Source organism: Haematobia irritans, chromosome 3 (assembly GCF_050003625.1).
Source record: "Haematobia irritans isolate KBUSLIRL chromosome 3, ASM5000362v1, whole genome shotgun sequence".
NCBI lineage: Eukaryota > Metazoa > Arthropoda > Insecta > Diptera > Muscidae > Haematobia > Haematobia irritans.
This window is the reverse complement of record NC_134399.1, coordinates 123948944-123973765: the sequence shown is the minus strand read 5'-3', so window position 1 is coordinate 123973765 and position 24822 is coordinate 123948944. Positions and strand designations below refer to the sequence as shown.

The 24822-nt window shown below is 28.7% G+C and overlaps 1 protein-coding gene across 6 annotated transcripts in view; it reads left to right on the top strand.

Annotated features, from left to right (window-relative positions):
- The window catches only part of LOC142228862 (uncharacterized), a 409539-nt gene that overhangs the window by 324555 nt on the left and 60162 nt on the right, over positions 1–24822 (top strand). For 3 of the 6 annotated variants that reach the window (XM_075299394.1, XM_075299392.1, XM_075299395.1), the window contains one exon: positions 23990–24693. The gene's annotated coding sequence lies outside the window, so the exon portion shown is untranslated. The remainder of the gene's footprint in view (positions 1–23989; positions 24694–24822) is intronic. The other 3 variants (XM_075299396.1, XM_075299393.1, XM_075299397.1) reach the window with 1 other exon arrangement.

Below are 24822 nucleotides of genomic sequence, written 5' to 3'. Positions count from 1 at the left end.
CTAGCTTCAACATTTCTTTTACAGAATTTTCAATAACTGTATCCAACTTCAATGACAAAAATTCCTTTGACTCGTAGAAATTTGGCTGGGTCTTGATAGTTCTTTCGATTTCATTCTGAACTTCCAACATTTTATGAAGAGCCAAAGGATCACAACTTTTAACCATACATTTGATAACATCACGTTGCTTTCCTACAGCCTTTAGGAAATCTGCCAACACACTCATGTCTATGCGATCAGCAGAGGCATCTGTCAGATTTGGAGAATTGATTGCCACGAAGGCTAAAAAAAGGCAATTTTTTTTTTAATAAGTCGATTAAAATTTTCTTTTCTTCTTTTAATATTTACCATAGAAAAATAAAGGGATTGTTGTTATGATCATCGCTATAAAATTTAAGTAATCAAGTAAAGTATTTTTATACAACAAATTCTTAATAGTTTTTTTTTTTTTGTATTCTTTTTATACTTTTTTTTACATATTTTTTAGGAATATTTGTTATTTGTCCAAATGTCTATTAATAGAGATGTGTTTGCTTAGTAAGTAAGGAAGTAAATCGCATAACATAATTTTTTAGTGTAAATATTTAATAGACCGTCTACCCATAATACGTCAGTCATAATTCGGGTTAAACGACTTTAATACACATTCATTCGAATCAGTGTTGCCAGTATTTTCCGGGCTCTTGTCCCCATAATAAAACGCTTTTATCCCCAAAAATCCCCAATTTAATTTAAAATTCGCCATAAAAATCCATAATAAATATTTGGCAAGTTTTTTGAAAAAAGTAAACGAATAGACTCTGCTATAGAAAATATATAAAAAATTAAAAATTTTAAAAATTTGCAATTTTTGTTACACCAGTTTGCGAGTTACAAAAAGATGAAGACTCCAAAACACAAATCCAGGAGGCGGGTGTTCAAAATATCATCCGATACCAGCGCCCATCAGAGTTAATTATTGCTATGAAGAGTCATCGAGTCATCTTATGCGCTTTTTTCCCCAAAAATCTCCAATTTAATTTAAAATTCCCCATAAAAATCCCCAATAAATTTTTGGCAAGTTTAAAAAAAAAAAAAGTAAACGAATAGACTCTGCTATAGAAAATCCGTAAAAAATTAAAAATTGTGAAATTTTTGTTATACCAGTTTGCGAGTTACAAAAAGATGAAGATTTCAAGACACAAAAACAGGAGGTGGGTGCTCAAAATATCATCCGATACCAGCCCCCATCAGAGTTAATTATTGGTATGAAGAGTAATCGAGTCATCTTATGCAAATCGTCTTCTAAATGGTCGAGAAATAAAAATGGGAGTTCGGTCAACATATAGTCGATCAAAACGCGTTATTGTTCCGATATTATATTTAAAAATCAGTGAAGTACGCATATTTTCAAAATCAGTGATGTACGCAGATGAGTCCTTACGAAATAATTTCACAATAGTAAAAACTTTCTTAGGAAAAAAGAGTACATTGTAAAGAAGCTCTTGGGCCATCCAAATAAATGCCGTGGAATAAAGAGGAGAAAAGTTTTTTATATCTTGGAGAATCTCGGTACTTCTTTAACCCAATACACGCCAAGAAAATTTAAAATAGAAAAAACATGTTAAATTCATTTATATATTTACACTGAACTTCAGTTAAAAAATATTAAAAAAACACAAAAACATAAAAACATAAAAAAACAAAAACAAAAAATATAAAAAACAAAAAACCAAAAAGAAACGTTGCCCAATTTCATTTATAAACAAACTTCTGCGATATTAAAATGTTGCCAATTTTCTGTACTCAAGAGAGTACAATGGCAGAAAATGGGTTAAGCCTTTTTTCAGCCTTATTTTAAGAAGTAAAGGATTTTAATATAAACCATAGTTCTTACTCTGATTAATTATACTGAACAGGTTTCGAGATTTTCCCCACAAAAACCCCAAATTTGTGGAAATTTCCCACCAAATCCCCCAGTCCCCAACTCAAAAATTTTTTCCTCATCAAAAAAAATATATCCCCGATTTGGGGGAAAATCCCCAATACTGACAACACTGATTCGAATGGCGAATATAATATTTTGATATTATATTTTTTATTATATTTATTATTTATTTTAAAATTTTTTTTTTCAGTACATTTCGTTACCTATTATTTACCTATTATATAATTTTTACAAATTGAAAAACTTCTTCGCTTCCACCGGGGGTTTAACATGTGTCTGTTCGCACCATAACAGAACACCTTAGCACACTCAGACACAAACGCCATTGAACACGATGCATTAAAACATCTATTCAAATGTTTGTGATACGAACCTAATATCACATTTTAACTACTTCCTAAGATGTTCTTTATTATTATTAATGAAAAAATAAAGAACTCTGGTTCAAATCTCACCAGCGGCATTTTTTTTTATTTTCTCAAAAAAAAAAAAAAAAAAAAAAAAAACATGTTATACATTGTTTTTGTACCCGAAACCACATAGTGAGCAGGGTATAATAACTTTGATATGCCAAAAAATGTGCCTACCAGAATTATTTATTTTTAGAACCCATTAAATTTCAATTCTAAACGAATAAAAAAGCAGCAATAAAGAAAAATAATTTTATTTTTCCTTTATTCCTTCTTCAATTCTATATAAAACAACCAACAACTCAAAACAAAAAGTAAAGAACATAACAAAAAAAAAAACTCGCATATACTCAATTTGAAAAAAAAAAAAAAAACAAAAACGTATGAAGTAAGACGAAGCACACTCAAATTAAACCCAGCAAACTGCACTCAAATCGATGACAGTGGCAAAGGAAACAAAGATTTATTTAGGATAGTTGGCCTATCACAAACCTTTTTTCGAGAGTGGCTCACTTTGAGTTTAAATAACTACCCGAATTTATTCTGATAATTGGTTGATAGTTTTGCAAGTAGAGGATGCTGATGAGGAATGTGGCAATTCTGAAACGTGCGTCCATTCAACCATCGTGCAGTCTATAAGGCTTTCTTTGCCCAAATAAATATGACAAACATTCTGTTCCTCTATTGGTTAAGCTACTCTTGTAGTTTAGTCAACACAATGGTTTTAAAGCTGAGATCAAAACAACAAATATGTTTGAAGTACAAACCATTAATAAACAAAAAAATACTTCTATAAAAAATTTTTCCAAAATTCTATTTCTATAGAAAATTTTGCCAAAATTTTATTTCTATAGAAAATTTTGTAAAAATTTTATTTCTATAGAAAATTTTGTAAAAATTTTATTTCTATAGAAAATTTTGTCAAACTTTTATTTCTACAGAAAATTTTGTTAAAATTTTATTTCTATAGAAAATTTTTTCAAAATTTTCTATCTATAGAAAATTTTTCCAAAATTTTATTTCTGTGGAAAATGTTGTCAAAATTTTATTTCTATAGAAAATCTTGGCAAAATTTTATATCTATAGAAAACTTTTTCAAAGTTTTATTTCTATAGAAAATTTTGTCAAAATTTTATTTCTATAGAAAATTTTGCAAAAATTTTACTTCTTTAGAAAATTTTGTCAATTTTTTTTTTCTATGGAAAATGTCAAAATTTTATTTCTATAGAAAATTTCTCAAAATTTTATTTCTATAAAAAATTTTGTCAAAATGTTATATCTATAGAAAATTTTGCCAAAATTTTATTTCTTTAGAAAATTTTGTCAACATTTTATTTCTATAGAAGATTTTATCAAAATTTTATTTCTATAGAAAATCTTGTCAAAATTTTATTTCTATAGAAAATTTTGTCAAAATTTTATTTCTATAGAAAATTTTGTCAAAATAGTATTTCTATAGAAAATTTTGCCAAAATTTCATTTCTTTAGAAAATTTTGTCAAAATTTTATTTCTATAGAAAATTTTGTCAAAATTTTATTTCCATAGAAAATTTTGTCAAAATTTTATTTCTATAGAAAATTTTGTCAGAATTTTATTTCTATCGAAAATTTTGTCAAAATTTTATTTCTATAGAAAATTTTGTCAGAATTTTATTTCTATAGAAAATTTTGTCAAAATTTTATTTCTATAGAAAATTTTGTCAAAATTTTATTTCTATAGACAATTTTATCAAAATTTTATTTCTATAGAAAATGTTGTCAAAATTTTATATCTATAGAAAATTTTGTCAAAATTGTATTTCTATAGAAAATTTTGTCAAAATTTTATTTCTATAGAAAATTTTGTACAAATTTTATTTCTATAGAAAATTTTGTCAAAATTTTATTTCTGTAGAAACTTTTGCCAAAATTTTATTTCTATAGAAAATTTTGTCACATTTTTATTTCTATAGAAAATTTTGTCAAAATTTTATTTCTATTGAAAATTTTGTCAAAACTTTATTTCTATAGAAAATTTCTCAACATATTATTTCTATTGAAAATATTGTCAAAACTTTATTTCTATACAAAATGTTGTCAAAATTTTATTTCTATAGAAAATTTTGTCAAAAGTTTATTTCTACCAAAACATAAAGAATTTTACCAATCTGTCAAACAGTAGCCACCGTGGTGCAATGGTTAGCATGCCCGCCTTGCATACACCAGGTCGTGGGTTCGATTCCTGATTCGACCGAACACCACAAAGTTTTTCAGCGGTGGATTATCCCACCTCAGTAATGCTGGTGACATTTCTGAGGGTTTCAAAGCTTCTCTAAGTGGTTTCACTGCAATGTGGAACGCCGTTCGGACTCGGCTATAAAAAGGAGGTCCCTTGTCATTGAGCTTAAATCGGGCAGCACTCAGTGATAAGAGAGAAGTTCATTTTTATTTCTATAGAAAATCTTGTCAAAATTTTATTTCTATAGAAAATTTTGTCAAAATTTTATTTCTATAGAAAATTTTGTCAAAATTGTATTTCTATAGAAAATTTTGCCAAAATTTTATTTCTTTAGAAAATTTTGTCAAATTTTATTTCCATAGAAAATTTTGTCAAAATTTTATTTCTATAGAAAATTTTGCCAAAATTCTATTTCTATAGAAAATTTTGTCAAAATTTTATTTCTATAGAAAATTTTGTCAAAATTTTATTTCTATAGAAAATTTTGTCAACATTTTTTTTCTATAGAAAATTTTGTCAAAATTTTATTTTTATAGACAATTTTGTAAAAATGTTATTTCTTTCGTTTTGTTTGTTATTGTTGGTTTTCTCTTCAATCATTATTGTTGTTTTTGATTTCAGCTTAAAACCTTGCATTGACTAAACTACAAGTGTAGCTTAACCAACACAGCAAAGTATGCTTGTCAAATTTATTTGGGCAAAGCCCTACAGACTGCAAGATGGTTGGATGTACAGCTGTTTTGGAATTACCACATTCCTCATCAGTATCCGCTACTTGCAGCAAAACTATTAACCAATTGTTAGAATAAATTCGGGTAATTCACTCAACCCAAAGTGAACTACACTTGAACCTTCCGAAAAAATGGTTTGTCAAAAATCTTATTTCTATAAAAAATTTTGTCAAAATTTCATATATAGAAAATTTTGCCAAAATTTTATTTCTTTAGAAAATTTTGTTAAGGTTTTATTTCTATAGAAAATTTTGTCAAAATTTTTATTTCTATAGAAAATTTTGTCAAAATTTTATTTCTGTAGAAAATTTTGTAAAAATTTTATTTCTATAGAAAATTTTGTCAAAATTTTATTTCTATCGAAAATTTTGTCAAAATTTTATTTCTATAGAAAATTTTGTCAGAATTTTATTTCTATAGAAAATTTTGTCAAAATTTTATTTCTATAGAAAATTTTGTCAAAATTTTATTTCTATAGAAAATTTTGTCAAAATTTTATTTCTATAGAAAATTTTGTCAAAATTTTATTTCTATAGAAAATTTTGTCAAAATTGTATTTCTATAGAAAATTTTGTCAAAATTTTATTTCTATAGAAAATTTTGTAAAAATTTTATTTCTATAGAAAATTTTGTCAAAATTTTATTTCTGTAGAAACTTTTGCCAAAATTTTATTTCTATAGAAAATTTTGTCACATTTTTATTTCTATAGAAAATTTTGTCAAAATTTTATTTCTATTGAAAATTTTGTCAAAACTTTATTTCTATAGAAAATTTCTCAACATATTATTTCTATTGAAAATATTGTCAAAACTTTATTTCTATACAAAATGTTGTCAAAATTTTATTTCTATAGAAAATTTTGTCAAAAGTTTATTTCTACCAAAACATAAAGAATTTTACCAATCTGTCAAACAGTAGCCACCGTGGTGCAATGGTTAGCATGCCCGCCTTGCATACACCAGGTCGTGGGTTCGATTCCTGATTCGACCGAACACCACAAAGTTTTTCAGCGGTGGATTATCCCACCTCAGTAATGCTGGTGACATTTCTGAGGGTTTCAAAGCTTCTCTAAGTGGTTTCACTGCAATGTGGAACGCCGTTCGGACTCGGCTATAAAAAGGGGGTCCCTTGTCATTGAGTTTAAATCGGGCAGCACTCAGTGATAAGAGAGAAGTTCACCAATGCGGTATCACTATGGACTGAATAGTCTAAGTGAGCCTGATACATCGGGCTGCCACCTAACCTAACTTATCCTAAACAGTACAAAAATTTTGGTAGAATTCTACCAACAGTGGTAGCCGTGATTACAAGTCAAAGTTTCGGCCTCTTTAAGATAAATACATTTTGTAGTGAGCTATCTATAAGGACGACTTCTTTAAATCAAAAATGTGCTTCTTAACTTTAAGAAAAAAAATCCAAAGTAGATTATAAACTTTCTTTTAATTAAAATTTTAAAGAAATTTGTCCTTAATATGTTGTAAAATGAGCATCCTAAACTTTAGGTGGAGGAATCTTTAATACCACGTAAATATTTTTTTATATAGATGGAAAAATATACATATGTGTTCGAAACGGAATGGAAAACTTATTACAATCCCATCCTATGGTGCTGGGTTGCCATGAGGTTTGATTTAATTTCCATTCCAGTCCATAGGCGCATAAAGCCGGAAAAAACTTTGCGTCACTACACTGAAAAAAATATTGTCGTGAGGTCAAAGATTTCATGTCTTTAAAATACGAATACAAATTTTGCTTAGCATAGAAAACGCATTTCTCTAAAATAAAGTTATTTTCCTTGTCCAAAAGTCGATAAACTTTTCAATGAAGTCGTATTGTCCTTATAATTAAGTGATTTGACTTAAAAATGGGTATCTTAACATGAAAGAAAAAATTTATAGGCTAAGGTCAACTTGACTTTAATAATTCAGAAAAATTCTTTAAATTTAATGAAATTGTCTTTAAATTTGTTGTCTTTTTGCATCTTGACTACAAAAATTCAAATATAGGACATGTTTTTCAAAACTTTATTTTAAAGAAGTTTTTTACTTCAAACATGACATAATTTCTACTGGAAGTCGAGTCCTAATTTGGAAAATAAAGTTGCCGTTAACTCGTTTTTAAAGGACTTTGATAGCATATGAAGAAAAAAAGCTGAGAAAGCGAAAAATTAAAATTTGCTTCCTAGAAGCAAGTACACAAAACCTAAATTTAAATTGTGTCTTAAAAGTATTCTTACTTGTATTCTCCGCTTCTTTGGCTCGGAATCAATACCAAATTTTTTAAAGTAAAGACAAAATCTTTGGAACCGAGTATGCTTTTTTTTCAGTGTACCCACTTGCCCACTACTAGAAATTTCCATACGAAAGTTATTGAATTGAGTGTCGAAAAACATTTCAATTGTTTTATATTGTAAATTTAATTTAATTTACAATTGCAATTTATAACCTAAAGTCAAATATCTATGAACATAATGCATTTAACCCCTTAGCTACAATAGCCACTGCTGGTAATACTCTACCGATTGGATTTACTGTATGATCAGTATGATATTCAATATAATCAGTAGCGGTATTAAGAATGTCGAGAGCTACATCCAAATTTGTAGGTCCTAGACAGTGTTTACTCGAAAGAATCACATCGAGTAATTCAATGTATTCATTCAATTCGACGGGTACTATATCCTTTACTGGATAGGGACATTTATATCCAGAATCATTACATTTTGGTTCAATAGCCAATAGTTTGGGTATAGCATTTACAACGGCTTGATCTAATTTCATAACTTTAATTGATCTTGTTTCGGGAAACTTTACTCCCTGTTGAATACTCATTTCGGCGACATCTTCAACTTTAAAAAATTCCAAAGCAGCAATAGGATTACAACTGTGAGTTATACACTCCAAGGTGTTGCGAAGCTTTTCAAGATTATCGAAGAAATCGAGTGCTACATTTTTAGCTTCTAGTGTAATAAAGAACGACGCCAGGACTAGAGCTAAAAGTTGATGATTATTTTTTAATAGCTAATTATAATATTGTGTTTTGCGTTCTAGTTACCATAAAAACTCAAGATAGTAGGAAATTTTGCCATTTTGTCGAATATTCTGAACTTGAGTTTTTAGTCTTACTTATGTAGCTTATATACAAAAAAACAATTTTTTGAATTGTTTATACAAATGTTGTTCACTTTCAATAAACAAAACGAATGTTAAAATAAATATTTATGATTAACTGTATATTAATTTCGTCAAATAGTTTTCGATATACATTCTGCTTCCAGTAGTATGTTTATATATGAATTCAAACCGAAAGACGTGTGCATACACGCCAAAAAAATAATTCCTTCCTCCCAAACGAAATTTTACACACACATAATTCGGTCTCATTTGCTTTTCGCTGTAAGGAAGTTTATTTGGAAGAAAAGTATATGCTTTTTGTGATAAGCGTTTTTCTTTTCCAGGATGTAAAAACAATTTCATAAAGACTAACTCAAAAAAAAAAAAACAATCTTTTCTGGCTAATTACATTTTCCCTCACATCTTTCTCACTTCCACGAGGTTTTTAGTTCTGAGCACCTTTTTCTGTAATACAAACAATGTAGAAGAAATTATTCGATATTATAATTTTTTTAAATTTTATCTTTCGCCTGGACGGAGAATCTAACCGCGGACCATGCAATTTGTAAGCCAACACACTATCCCCTGATCTATGTAGCTGTTATTGTCATCAATAGACTACTATCGTTATAGGTCATATTAATAATATAGCATAGATTGCGGTGCCCACGACCCGATTAAACAAACTTTATTTAACAGAAACATACATTAGTTGGGCACCGTGGAGCAGTGGTTGCTACGTCCGCCTTGCATGCTTCGTCCGAATACCAAAAAGTTTTTTTTGTTTTTTTTTTTTTTTTATTTTATTGTTTTTATAGAGCCAGAATTGAAATATGTGGGTCGCTTTATATGGTGGCTATATACAATTATGAACACAAGTTTACCGAAAATGACAGATTTTTTACTGTTTGGTAGATTGGTAGAATTCTTGATGTTTTGAAAGATTTTGCAAAATATTCTTCTTCAACTATGAAATGCTTCATAAATTTTATATAGAAATAACATTATGACAAACATTTCTACAGAAATAAAATTCTGACAAAATTTTCTATAGAAATAAAATTCTGACAAAAATTTTCTATAAAAATAAATTTTCCACAAAATTATGTATACAAATTATGTTTTGATGAAATTTCCTAAAGACATAAAATGTTGTCTACAGAAATAAAATTCTGACAAAATTTTCTATAGAAATAAAATTTTGACAAAATTTTCTAAAGAAATAATTTTTTTTCACAAAATTATGTATACAAATTATATTTTGACAAAATTTCCTAAAGACATAAAATGTTGACAACATTTTCTATAGAAATTAAATTTTGACAAAATTTTCTATAAACATATAAAATTTTGACAAAATTTTCTATGTCAATAAAATTTTGGTCGATTATTTTTGGCTCTTAGATGCTCCGCAAGCCAAATCTGGAGATGGGTGTATATGGGGGCTATATATAATTATGGACCGATGTGGACCAATTTTTGCATCGTTGTTAAAGACCATATATCAACATCATATACAAAATTTCAACCGGATCGGATGAAATTTGCTTCTCTATGAGGCTCCGCATGCCAAATCTGGAGATCGGTTTATATGGGGGCTATATATAATTATGGATCGATGTGGACCAATTTTTGCATGGTTGTTCGAGACCATATACCAACACCATGTACCAAATTTATGCCGGATCGAATGAAATTTGCTTCTCTTTGAGGCTCCACAAGCCAAATCTGGGGATCAGTTTATATGGGGGCTATATATAATTATGGACCGATATGGACCAATTTTGGCATGGTTGTTAGAGACAATATACTAACACCACGTACCAAATTTCAATCAGATCGGATGACTTTTGCTCCTCTAAGAGGCTCCGGAAATCAAATCTGGGGATCGGTTTATATGGGGGCTATATATAATTATGGGCCGATGTGGACCAATTTTTGCATGGTCATTAGAGAGCATATACCAACATCATGTACCAAATTTCAGCCGGATCGGATGAAATTTGCTTATCTTAGAGGTTCCGCAAGCCAAATCGGGGGATCGGTTTATATGGGGGCTATATGTAATTATGGACCGATATGGCCCAATCTTTGCATGGTTGTTAGAGACCATATACTAACACCACGTACCAAGTTTCAGCCGGATCGGATGAAATTTGCTTCTCTTAGAGCAATCGCAAGCCAAATTTGGCGGTCCGTTTATATGGGAGCTATACGTAAAAGTGGACCGATATGGCCCATTTGCAATGCCATCCGACCTACATCAATAACAACTGCTTGTGCCAAGTTTCAAGTCGTTAGCTTGTTTCGTTCGGAAGTTAGCTTAATTTCAACAAAAGGACGGACGGACATGCTTAGATCGACTAGAATTTCACCACGACCCAGAATATATATACTTTATGGGGTCTGAGAGCAATATTTCGATGTGTTACAAACGGCATGGCAAAGTTAAATACCCCCCTCGTATGGTGGAGGATGTAACAAAATTAACTGTAAGCTCCAAATCAATCCGAATATCAAGAATATGCAAGTGTATTTTTATTTCCAAATTCATTATGTGATTGATAAAGGGTGATACGGTCAAAATTTGGTCAAGGGAAAACGCGTGTAAATCGGTGAAATCGTTTATTTAAAAAATCAAATTAAATTTCTTTTTCAAGTTCAATTAGTATAAAATTCAGGAAAAATATTCAGTTAGGCTTTCGCTTTTCCAAATCCGAAATGCCGGGCCTCACGCTTAACACCTGCCATCAGATTTTGTACAGCCACCTTGTCCACCTTCTTCGCCGCAGAAAGCCAGTTTGCCTTGAACTGAGCATCTCGTCCTTAGCAGGTTTTTTGGTCTTCTTTAGGTTCCGCTTGACAATAGCCCAGTATTTCTCAATTGGGCGGAGCTCTGGCGTGTTGGGAGGGTTCTTGTCCTTGGGAACCACTTGTACGTTGTTGGCGGCGTACCACTCCATGGCCTTTTACCGTAATGGCAAGATGCCAAATCCGGCCAAAAGAGTACGGAACAACCGTGTTTCTTCAGGAAAGGCAGCAGACGTTTATTCAAACACTCTTTCACGTAAATTTCTTGGTTGACAGTCCTGGAAGCTATGAAAATGCTGCTTTTCAAGCCACAGGTACAGATGGCTTGCCAAACCATATATTTCTTTGCGAACTTTGACAGTTTTTTGTGCTTGAAAATATCTGCTACCTTTCCCCTTCCTTTTGCCGTATAAAACTCCTGTCCCGGAAGCTGCTTGTAGTCGGCTTTGACGTAGGTTTCGTCGTCCATTACCACGCAGTCAAACTTCGTCAGCATCGTCATGTACAGCCTCCGGGATCGCGCTTTGACCGTCGTATTTTGTTTATCATCGCGATTTGGAGTCACTACCTTCTTGTAAGTCGATAGTCCGGCTCGTTTTTTGGCTCGATGCACGGTTGTAGACGATACACCCAGCTTATTTGCGGCATCTCGGAGAGAGAGGTTAGGGTTTCGCTTGAAACTACCGGCAACTCTCTTTGTCGTCTCAGCGGCTTCCGGTTTTCGGTTTCCCCCCGATCCAGACTTCCTGGCTGTCGACAAACGTTCCCCAAACACTTTAATTACATTTGTAACGGTTGATTTGGCAACTTTTAGCGATTTTGCCAGCTTTGCGTGCGAGTAGCTCGGATTTTTTCAAAATTTTGATACGCTGCTCTTCTTGCTTGGACGGCATTTTGACAACTGAAGAGTGAATTCCAAAATCAAAATAGAACCAAACATTCTGCACACACACACCTTCAAAATGAGGGGTGTTCAGGGTTTTTAAATGCAAAATTGAAAGAAATACGTCAAGTTTATATTGACCAAATTTTGACCGTATCACCCTTTATTATCATTTTCGTGATTGAAGCATTTTCAAGAGAATTTCATATACTCTATCAAAGTCACGACCAACCATAAAAACATGCTCAATACACAAATTGAAACAAAGCTTACTCGGTTCCAAAGATTTAGTATTTTCACTAACATATTGGTTTTGGTATTAATTCTGAGACAAAGAAACGCCTTCATTTAAAAGTTTAAAACAGAAACCTAATATCAAATATTATATACCTGTAGCATGTGAGTAATATTTTGCTCACGCACACTCACGACGGAGAAATCTTATTCACGGACTCACGCTCACGAAAAGAACATTTGTATTCAAATAATCTCCGCTTCTTTGGCTCGAATCAATATCAAAATTGTTAAAGTAAAGACAAAATCTTTGGAATCGGGCGTGCTTTTTTCAGTGTAGGCTATTTTAAGTGAAATTAAAAAAAATAATAATAAACAACAAATTTCATCGTCGCCGGGATTTGAACATGTGCCGTCTACCTTTTTTCATTTACATGAAAGTTCTTTTGAAGAGTTTTTGCAAATTAAGAGAATTTTTAATTTTTTTGTTGATTTTTAATGGAAAAATATATTTGTACAAAAATATATGCCGAAAAAAAAAATAAAACATAAAAAAATAATTTTTTCGAAAAAGATTTGATAACAATATAAGGAAAGTCTAAAGTCGGGCGGGGCCGACTATATTATACCCTGCATCACTTTGTATATCTAAATTTTCGATACCATATCACATCCGTGAAATGTGTTGGGGGCTATATATAAAGGTTTGTACCAAATACATACATTTAAATATCACTCAATCTGAACAGAATTTGATAGACTTCTACAAAATAGACTCAAAATTTATGTCGGCTAATGCACTAGGGTGGAACACAATGTTAGTAAAAAAATATGGGAAACATTTAAATCTGAAGCAATTTAAGGGAAACTTCGCAAAAGTTTATTTATGATTTATCGCTCGATATATATGTATTAGAAGTTTAGGAAAATTAGAGTCATTTTTACAACTTTTCGACTAAGCAGTGGCGATTTTACAAGGAAAATGTTGGTGTTTTGACTATTTTTGTCCAAATCAGAAAAGCATATATATGGGAGCTATATCTAAATCTGAACAGATTTCAATCAAATTTGCCACACGTGATTATATTACTAATTGTACTCCTAGTGCAAAATTTCAACCAAATTGGGCCAACTTTGGCTTCTGGGGCCATATAAGTCCATATCGAGCGAAAAATATATATGGAAACTATACCTTAATCTGAACCGATTTCAATCAAATTTGGCACATATGACTATACTACCAATTGTACTCCTTGTGCAAAATTTCAAGCTAATCGGGATAAAACTCTGTCTTCTAAGTCCATATAAGTGCATATCGGGCGAAAGATATATATGGGAGCTATATATAAATCTGAATCTATTTCAACCAAATTTGGCACGCATAGCTACAATGCTAAATCTACTCCCTGTGCAAAATTTCAACCAAATTGGGGTAAAACTCTGGCTTCTGGGACCGTATTAGTCCATATCGGGCGAAAGATATATATGGGAGCTATATCTAAATCTGAACCGATTTCAATAAAATTATGCACACTTGACTATAGTACTAATTGTTCTTCTTGTGCAAAATTTTAAGTAAATTAGGGTAAAACTCTGGCTTTTGGGGCCATATAAGTCCATATCGGGCGAAAGATATATATGGGAGCTATATCTACATCTGAACCGATTTCAATCAAATTTTGCACACTTGACTATACCACTAATTGTACTTGCAAAATTGTAGTGCAAAATTTCAACCAAATTCGGGAAAAATCTGGCTTCTGGGGCCATATAAATCCATATCGGGCGAAAGATATATATGGGAGCTATATCTAAATCTGAACCGATTTCAATCAAATTTTGCACACTTGACTATACGACTAAGTGTTATGTTTGTACAAAATTTCAAGCAAATCGGTATAAAACTCTGGCTGCTGGGTCCATATTAGTGCATATCGGGCGAAAGATATATATGGGAGCTATATCTAAATCTGAACCGATTTCTTCCAAAATCAATAGGGTTCTATTCTGACCCAAATTAGCTAAGGTTAGGTTAGGTTATGTGGCAGCCCGATGTATCAGGCTCACTTAGACTATTCAGTCCATTGTGATACCACTGTGGTGAACTTCTCTCTTATCACTGAGTGCTGCCCGATTCCATGTTAAGCTCAATGACAAGGGACCTCCTTTTTATAGCCGAGTCCGAACGGCGTTCCACATTCCAGTGAAACCACTTAGAGAAGCTTTGAAACCCTCAGAAATGTCACCAGCATTACTGAGGTGGGATAATCCACCGCTGAAAAACTTTTTGGTGTTCGGTCGTAGCAGGAATCGAACCCACGACCTTGTGTATGCAAGGCGGGCATGCTAACCATTGCACCACGGTGGCTCCCAAATTAGGAACATGTGCCAAATTTGAAGGCGATTGGACTTAAATTGCGACCTAGACATTGATCACAAAAATGTGTTCACAGACAGACGGACGGACAGACGGACATGGTTATATCGACTCAGAGACCCACCCTGAGCATTATTGCCAAAGACACCATGTGTCTATCTCGTCTCCTTCTGGGTGTTACAAATATAGGCACTAACTTATAATACCCTGTTCCACAGTGTGGCGCAGGGTATAAATATATTTGTACAAAAATAAATGCCGAAAAAAAATAATATATAAAAAATATTTTTTTCGAAAAATATTTGATAAAAAAATTTCGATTTTGAAATTTGAAACAGCTTTCTTTAGTTTTTCAAAAATAGTAATAATGTGCATTTCAGGAAGTTGTTAGAATGTCATATCGTGGTGTCATATTAGGTACATATCGCAAACATTTGAGAGCAAAATTTTATTTTAGGACGGGAACCATGTAACATATTTGTCGCAACTATGCTATTTTCCTCATAATTATGTATCCGATTTCGACAACCATGTATATGTTTGCCGAGAAAACAAAATTTTGCGAACAAAATATTCCATATTCATCGTCCAAAAATAACATTTTGCTCTCGAAACATGTTTGCGGTGATCATATTCCTAAATTACAATTTAAAAGACAATATTAGGAAATCTTAAGATTGTACTCGGTAACTGTTGCCCATATAATTCGATTGTGAAAGACAGACTTTAGTGCAATTTTAATCGCAATCCATGCACTGAAAAAAATATGGTCGTGAGATTTTATGTCCTTTAAATATGAATTCAAATTTTGCTTGGGTATGTTTTTTCAGTTTAGTGGAGAGTTTTTCCCATTCCTCTACCTTAGAATTATACACCAAGACGTTGTCCTTGTATTATTAATTTAAATTAGCATTTAAATAAAATGTTGCATATTGCAATATGGTCTAACAATACATAAAACCCTATTTGTAAATATGTCTATCAAACATTTTTCATAAATTCTAAAGAAAATGTCTTAGCATCCAATTGACAGGCAAGCGGTAAGAATTTGACATCGATTGTATTATAAACAGTGGTCTATCCATCAGTCTGTCCATCTGACCATTCATCGATTAGCACACATGTACAAGTTTTCAATGAAATTAAATTTTGAATCACTTGTTTTTGTGTTTTTTTTTTTTTTTTGTTACGATTAGCTTCGCTTTGTAAGTTACACCTTAGTTATTACTTTAGATTATGTTTAACCTCTTTGGTTTCAGGGTAGACTCGAGATATACAATTACTTGGTTATTATATGCAACAGCATTAGAAAACCAAACACATTATTAATAATAATATGAAATACTTAATTTGAAATCTCCATTATATTCAATGAATGGGGCCAATGGTGGTCATTTTATAATCAGAGCAACGAAAAAAAAAAAACAATGTTATGAAAACGATAGCGTGAGAAAATTCACAATTTACAATTAGAACAACAGACATTTATTCAGATGTCATAAAGCTACTTGTAATGCCGTTTACAATCTTTAGGACAGACAACAAATTGAATTTCTTGTAAATGTATGACCCACCACCAACTAATAAAAATAATTAATTTCACATCCAATTTGTGTTGGGGTTTCAAAGTCAAGAATTTCTCATATTTTATTCATTTTATATGGTTGGGGTGGTGTTTATTTTTTATCAACTCAATAATTGTTGTTGTTGTTTTTGAACGCAGAATTATTAGGAAAATGAATAAACAGTTTATTAGAAAGTACATTAGTAAGTAAATAAACAAATCCAATTAAAGTGGTCCAGATGTTGGGTGGTGGGAACCATAAGCAAAACAAAAGACTTAAGTAACAAACTTGTATTTAGCAATTAAAGAAACATAGTAGTGTTAGATTGTTGTCGTTAATAGGTTAAATGAAAACTAATGAGCTTGCTTACAGTAGTTTCTGTGAATATCTTTCCACACCTCATATGGTTTCTATTACATATAATAGTTAAGCTTTTCATTTGAGATAAAATTTATATTTTCCATGTTTTGTAAAATGGAATATTTTATGCCCTTAAAATACGATTGTCATTTTACGAACTATAGAAGAAGCCATTAAGAGAATGGCTTTTTCTATAGTAAACTTGCTTCTGGGGCCATATAAATGGATATCTGGCGAAAGATATATATGGGAGATATATCGAAATCTGAACCGATTTTTTCCAAAATCAATAGGATTCTATTCTGACCCATGACACATAATTATGCCAAATTCGAAGTCGATTAGACTAAAATTGCGTCGACTTTGATTACAAAAATGTGTTCACAGACAGACGGGCACATACCCTGCTCCACAGTGTGACGCAGGGTATAAAAACTATGAACCCAAAAGTATTTTTTATTTTTTTTTTTCATTTTAAAAAGAAAATTTAGCAGTTTGTAGGATTTGGAGTCGCCTTTACATGCGACGTATTTTTGTATCTTGTTTTTAAATATAAAAATTATTGAAAAACAGAAAACATTTTTCATAATCAAACATTTTTCATACACTTATTAATTTAGTCAATGTTACACCAGTCTATCATGTATTTATTAGATCAAAGTTATTAATTTTGCAAAAAAAAAATAGATAATTATATTATCAACGTGTCCGATCTTTGTCAAATTTTATAGACCAATATTGTAGCACAAATGTCATATCTCATTCTATGAAGTGTAATAAACTCGAATACAAACACAAAATACATTTCTTGTTAATATTTATTTGTGCAATAAAAATCAAAAGGAGGGAAATCAAGCAAAGAAACCTAATCAAGAAAGAAACGAAAGAAAAAAATCTACACAAAGAAGTTAGCAATTTACAAAACATGGAAGATCTACAACAATTGACCACCAAAAAGGCTACTGTATTTAAGGCCTACACAAAGGCTACCGTATTTGATGCTGATCAGTTGTTATTTCTTTGTTGCGATGCACAATCAACACTTGGAATAAAAAAACAACTCCTCTTTGGCTTTGACTATCGCACAGGGGTTCCAAAGGCAGTTGCTACAATTGGTACAATTCTATCAAACATGCCTTAATTTTAACTAAGGCAAAATAATTTTAAATGGTATCGTTAAGTTAAATTTGAAATTTCTAACAGTAGACATTTACATTTGTTGAAAATTTTTGTCAAAATTTTATTTCTATAGAAAATTTTGTCAAAATTTTATTGCTATAGAAAATTTTGTCAAAATTTTATTGCTTTAGAAAAAAATTAATCAAAATGTTATTTCTATAGAAACTATTAATCAAAATTTTATTTCTATAGAAAACTTTATTTCTATAAAAAACTTTTGTCAAAATGGGAGCCACCTTGGTGCAATGGTTAGCATGCCCGCCTTGCATACACAAGGTCGTGGGTTCGATTCCTGCTTCGACCGAACACCAAAACGTTTTCCAGCGGTGGATTATCCCACCTCAGTAATGCTGGTGACATTTCTGAGGTTATCAAAGCTTCTCTAAGTGGTTTCTCTGCAATGTGGAACGCCGTTCGGACTCGGCTATAAAAAGGAGGTCCCTTGTCATTGAGCTTAACATGGAATCAGGCAGCACTCAGTGATAAGAGAGAAGTTCACCAATGTGGTATCACAATGGACTGAATAGTCTAAGTGAGCCTGATACATCGGGCTGCCACTTAACCTACCTACCTACATACATTTGTTAAAATTTTATTTCTGTAGGAAATTTTGTCAAAAGTTTTATTTCTATAGAAAATTTTGTCAAAATTCTATTTTTATAGAAAATTTTGTCAAAATTTTATTTCTATAGAAAATTTTATCAAAATTTTATTTCTATGGAAAATTTTGTCAAAATTTTATTTCTATAGAAAATTTTGTCCAAATTTTATTTCTATAGAAAATTTTATAACAATTTTATTTCTATAGAAAATTTTGTCCAAATTTTATTTCTATAGAAAATTTTATAACAATTTTATTTCTATAGAAAATTTTATAAAAATTTTATTTCTATAGTAAAATTTGTCAAAATTTTATTTCTATAGAAAATTTTTTTACATCGGGCTGCCACTTAACCTACCTACCTACCTACCTTTGTCAAAATTTTATTTCTGTACGAAATTTTGTCAAAAATTTTATTTCTATAGAAAATGTTGTCAAAGTTTTATTTCTATAGAAAATTTTGTCAAAATTTTATTTTTATAGAAAAGTTTGTCAAAATTTTATTTCTATAGAAAATTTTATCAAAATTTTATTTCTATGGAAAATTTTGTCAAAATTTTATTTCTATAGAAAATTTTGTCTAAATTTTATTTCTAAAGAAAAAATTAATCAAAATTTTATTTCTATAGAAAAAAATTGTCAACATTTTGCTACTATAGAAAAAAGTTGTCAAATTTTATTTCTATAGAAAATTTTGTCAAAATTTTATTTATATAGAAAAAATTAATCAAAATTGTATATCTATAGAAAAAAATTGTCAACATTTTGTTACTATAGAAAAAATTTGTCATAATTTTATTTCTATAGAATATTTTGTCAAAATTTTTTTCTATAGAAAATTTTGTCAAAATTTTATTTCTATAGAAAATTTTGTCAAAATTTTATTTCTATAGAAAATTTTATCAAAATTTTATTTCTATAGAAAATTTTGTCTACATTTTATTTTTATAGAATATTTTGTCAAAATTTTATTTCTATAGAAAATTTTGTCAAAATTTTAATTCTATAAAAAACTTTTGTCAAAATTTTATTTCTATAGAAAATTTTGTCAAAATTTTATTTCTATAGAAAATTTTGTCAAAATTTTATTTCTATAGAAAATTTTGTCAAAATTTTATTTCTATAGAAAATTTTGTCAAAATTCTATTTCTTTAGAAAATTTTGTCAAAATTCTATTTCTTTAGAAAATTTTGTCAAAATTTTATTTCTATAGAAAATTTTGTCAAAATTCTATTTCTTTAGAAAATTTTGTCAACATTTTATTTCTATAGAAAATTTTTTCAAAATTTTATTTCTATAGAAAATTTTGTAAAAATTTTATTTCTATAGAAAAACATTTTAAAAATTTTATTCCTATAGAAAATTTTGTACAAATTTTATTTTTATAGAAAACGTTGTCAAGATTTTATTTATGTAGTCAAAATTATCAAAAATTTTCTACAGAAATAAAAATTTTACAAAATTTTATTTCTATAGAAGATTTTGCCCAAATAGGAAATTTGGTCAAAATTTTAATTCTTTAAAAACATTAAAATCTAACGAAACATCCAATCTACCAAACAGTAAAAAATCTACCATTTTTGGTAGAATTCTACTAACTATGGCAACCGTGATTTGAATCCATTACTTCTATAAGCCAAATCGGGGGATCGGTCTATGTCAAATGATGGGCCGATATATACCAAATTTGTTTACTCACCTAAAATAGCTAAAGATTTTAAATTTCAAACAAATTGTATAAAGCTTATGGCTTCAATGCCTTAAAAAAGTCAAATCGTTCTACATGGGGGCTATATCGAAAAAAAGACCAATATATTACTAATGAATCATAACTCTTAGAGGGCTTAAATTCAATCTAGATTTGAAATTTCAAGCAAATCGCACAAAAATTTTAAATTTCCATGTTCGTAAGAAGCTAAATCATCAAAACATGCAACGACATATGTCAAATTTGGCGCATCTCTTTATGGACCTTAAATACCTCCAGATTTTCATTTGCCTGTGGAAACTGTGGTTCCAAATTAAATTATAAACTCAAATAAAGTGAAATAAAAATTCAGTTTCTTTTCAATTGAAAGAAAATAAAAAAATAAATGACATTAAATTAAATCTAATAGAACAACTAATTTAAATTTTAGACCACTGTACATTCGTCTGTATCGTAGCATTTACTTTATGACCATTTCGATGCAACAAGTTGCAAGTTTATTTTCAAATCTACAACGATGGTTTGAGTGGGGCAATTTTATGACACAATTTATAGCATCCTCCTCTTCTACATATATACAACGTAATCGTTTGGGGGGTACCCCACCAAAGTAGAAGATTGGTAGCTTTGCTTATATTTTTTTCATATCAAAGTGGGTAACTGGTTTATGGTGTTCAGTGTTTGGCATCTTGCCGTCTTGATGGTTTTTTTCTTTTGGTGATTGTCTCTTTTTATGGCGATGTCTTATTAGTCGTTTGACTAGCCATTTAGAAGCGCACATGCCACACAGAGATCATCGTTATTTGTTAAGTAATTGTTATTTTATTATTTAATCAACATTGAATAGATGGATGATAGAATTGATAGTTTGTAACAGATTGTGTTTTGTGTTGCGCGATAATTTATGGGTTTTCTTGATATTTGTTTGATATCGGTTGGCTATTTTAAACAACTGATGATTATAATTTTTTTTAATTTTTTTCTTTCTATCGTATAACACTATACAATATGAAATTCTTACTAAAGAAAATATTCACCCATTTTTGGTCTATAGATCTATGCATCAAAAATATAAAAAAATAATATATTGACAAAACTTTCTATTGAAATAAAAGTTTGACAAAATTTTCTCTAGAAATAAAATTTTGAGAAAATTTTCTATAGAAAAAAAAATTAACACAATTTTGTATAGAAATAAAATTTTGGCAAAGTTTTTCTATAGAAATAAAATTTTGACAAATTTTTTCTATAGAAACAAAATTTTTGAATTGTCTATAGAAATAAAATTTTGAAAAAAAAAATTCTGTAGAAATACAATTTTGACAAAATTTTCTATAGAAATAAAATTTTGACAAACAATTCTATAGAAATAAAATTTTGAAAAAATTTCTATAGAAATAAAATATTGACAAAATTTTATATAGAAATAAAATAATGACAAATTTGTTCTATAGTAACAAAATGTTGAAAAAAAATTTCTATACAAATAAAATTTTTATTAATTTTTTCTATACACCAAGAAAAAAGTGCCTTCGGAACTAAAGGAAAAAATGTTCATCAATTTAGTTTAGCCAATTTATTTCCATTAAGTTAAATGTTTGTTTAAAATAATAAAATTTACTTGCTTCAGTAAAAAAACTTCTAAACTGAAAGCAGTTTGGAATAGTTCATTAACTAGAATAAGACATGGGATTTTACTAATACTGTTTTTTTCGCTGGGTATAAGAATTTACTACTGAACAAGAAAATTTTATTTTAACAAAATTTTCTATAGAAATAAAATTTTGACAAAATTTTCTACAGAAAGAAATAACATTTTAATAAAGTTTTCTATAGAAATAAAATTTTGACAAAATTTTCTATAGAAATAAAAGTTTGACAAAATTTTCTATAGATATAAAATGTTGATAAAATTTTCTATAGAAATAAAATGTTGACAAAATTTTCTATAGAAATACAATTTTGACAAAATTTTCTCCTGAAATAAAATTTTGTATAGAAATAACATTTTGATAAAATTTTCTATAGAAATAACATTTTGACAAAATTTTCTATAGAAATAAAATTTTGACAAAATTTTCTTTGGAAGTACAATTTTGACAAAATTTTCTATTGAAAAAAATTTTGACAAAATTTTCTATGGAAATAAAATTTTCACAAAATTTTCTATGGAAATAAAATTTTGACAAAATTTTCTATAGAAATAAAATTTTGACAAAATTTTCTATAGAAATAAAATTTTGACAAAATTTTCTATAGAAATAAAATTTTGGTAAAATTTTCTTTAGAAATAAAATTTTGGTAAAATGTCAAAATAAAATTTTGACATTTTCTATAGAAATAAAAATTATGACAAAATTTTCTATAGAAATAAAATTTTGACAAAATTTTCTATAGAAATAAAATTTTGACAAAATTTTCTATAGAAATAAAATTTTGGTAAAATTTTCTTTAGAAATAAAATTTTGGTAAAATGTAAAAATAAAATTTTGACATTTTCTATAGAAATACAATTTTAACAAAATTTTCCATACAAATAAAATTTTGAAAAAAAATTCTATAAAAATAAAATTTTGACATATTTTCGATTGAAATGAAATTTTGACAAAATTTTCTATGGAAATAAAATTTTGACAAAATTTTCTATGGAAATAAAATTTTGACAAAATTTTCTATAGAAATAAAATTTTGACAAAATTTTCTATAGAATAAAATGTTGACAAAATTTTCTATAGAAATAAAATTTTGAAAAAAATTTTCTATTGAAATAAAATTGTGACAAAATTTTCTATAGAAATAAAATTTTGGAAAAATTTTCCATAGATATAAAATTTTGTCAACATTTCCAATAGAAATAAAATTTTGACAAAAATTTTTTAATAGAAAAAAATTTTGACAAAATTTTCTAATAGAAAAAAATTTTGACAAAATTTTCTATGGAAATAAAATTTTGACAAAATTTTCTATGGAAATATAATTTTGACAAAATTTTCTATAGAAATAAAATTTTGACAAAATTTTCTATTGAAATAAAATTTTGACAAAATTTTCTATAGAAATAAAATTTTGACAAAATTTTCTATAGAAATAAAATTTTGACAAAATTTTCTATAGAAATAAAATTTTGACAAAATTTTCTATAGAAATAAAATTTTGACAAAATTTTCTATAGAAATAAAATTTTGACAAAATTTTCTATAGAAATAAAATTTTGGTAAAATTTTCTTTAGAAATAAAATTTTGACATTTTCTATAGAAATACAATTTTAACAAAATTTTCTATAGAAATAAAATTTTCACAAAAATTGTCTATAGAAATAAAAATTATGACAAAATGTTCTATAGAAATAAAATTTAAAAAAAAAATCTATAGAAATAAAATTTTGACATATTTTCGATTGAAATGAAATTTTGACAAAATTTTCTATGAAAATAAAATTTTGACAGAATTTTCTATAGAAAAAAATTTTTGGTAAAGTTTTCTTAAACTTTTGGAATTTTATTTTTGGCTCGAGTGGCAACCGTAATCACCAAGCTCAGTTTTCGCACGAAGTACTCTATGTTTTTTTCGTTTAACAGTTTCTTTACCTTGTGTGTATTTGTGCTTTCAAAATGTTTCTTTTAGTTTGGTTTTTTTTTCTTTCGTAAATCGGATTTATGAAATATATTTCTAAGAGAAACAATTCTCTTCTATTTTGTTTATGAACAATTAAGTTTTTTTTCAACTTTTTGATATCAGTGTGGAATATATTATTAGTTATTTCTATTGTCGAATTATAATGCAAATACCATTATATCTTGATTTGAATGTATATCATTAAATATACAATTTTGTTAATTACTTTATTCTATTTTTAATTTATCTTTTCAGTTTTTACTACAATTGGAGAAGAACAACAGCAAAACTTTTACCACGAAGCCACAATTAAATCTATATCTACATTGGACTTTTTCAACATGTAATTTTCCATAAAAATAAGGAAATTTTAAATGACTGCTAATATCCTATTTTGAATTTATCAATAACCAATGGCCTATTTTTAGAAAAAAAATGCCATAATTGAAGTAACCGAAGAACGCCTAATGAAATGCATCAAAAATTAATATTGCAATTAATCATATAACAGCAATATTGCAAACCTTACGCTTACCAACGACAGTCATCCCATTTTCATTTATGAAGCAACATCAAAATGCACATCATCTAATGGGGGAAATATAATGTTCGGGTTATTTGGTCTTAAAATGAGCAAATTGTTGAAAACAATTTCAGCTCAATCTCAACCACCTCCTTCAGCATATTAACCGATTTGAAATTATAATAATTAACGAAAAACATTTTTAACGACCTTTAATTTTTTGCTACCTATAACTCTGTAAGTTTTCCACTCATAAATGCTAAAACGAAAATACTCAACTGCGATCAACGAAACTTACACACTGCAAAGGGAAACTTTTTTAATTTAATTAATTCAACACGCAAATCACTCACTTGCATCTGTGGGCTACCATCATTCCCCCCAAAACAACATCCATTAATATTGTTAACCGTACTGTGATATATAAAACCAAAAGGTGAGTAAACTAAACACTTTTTTTTATAATCTTTACCTCTATCATAACTTGCAAAGTTGTGTAATTTATTAGTTGATATAGCTAATTTAAACGGTCTTATTAATATTATTACTATATATTATAGAATAC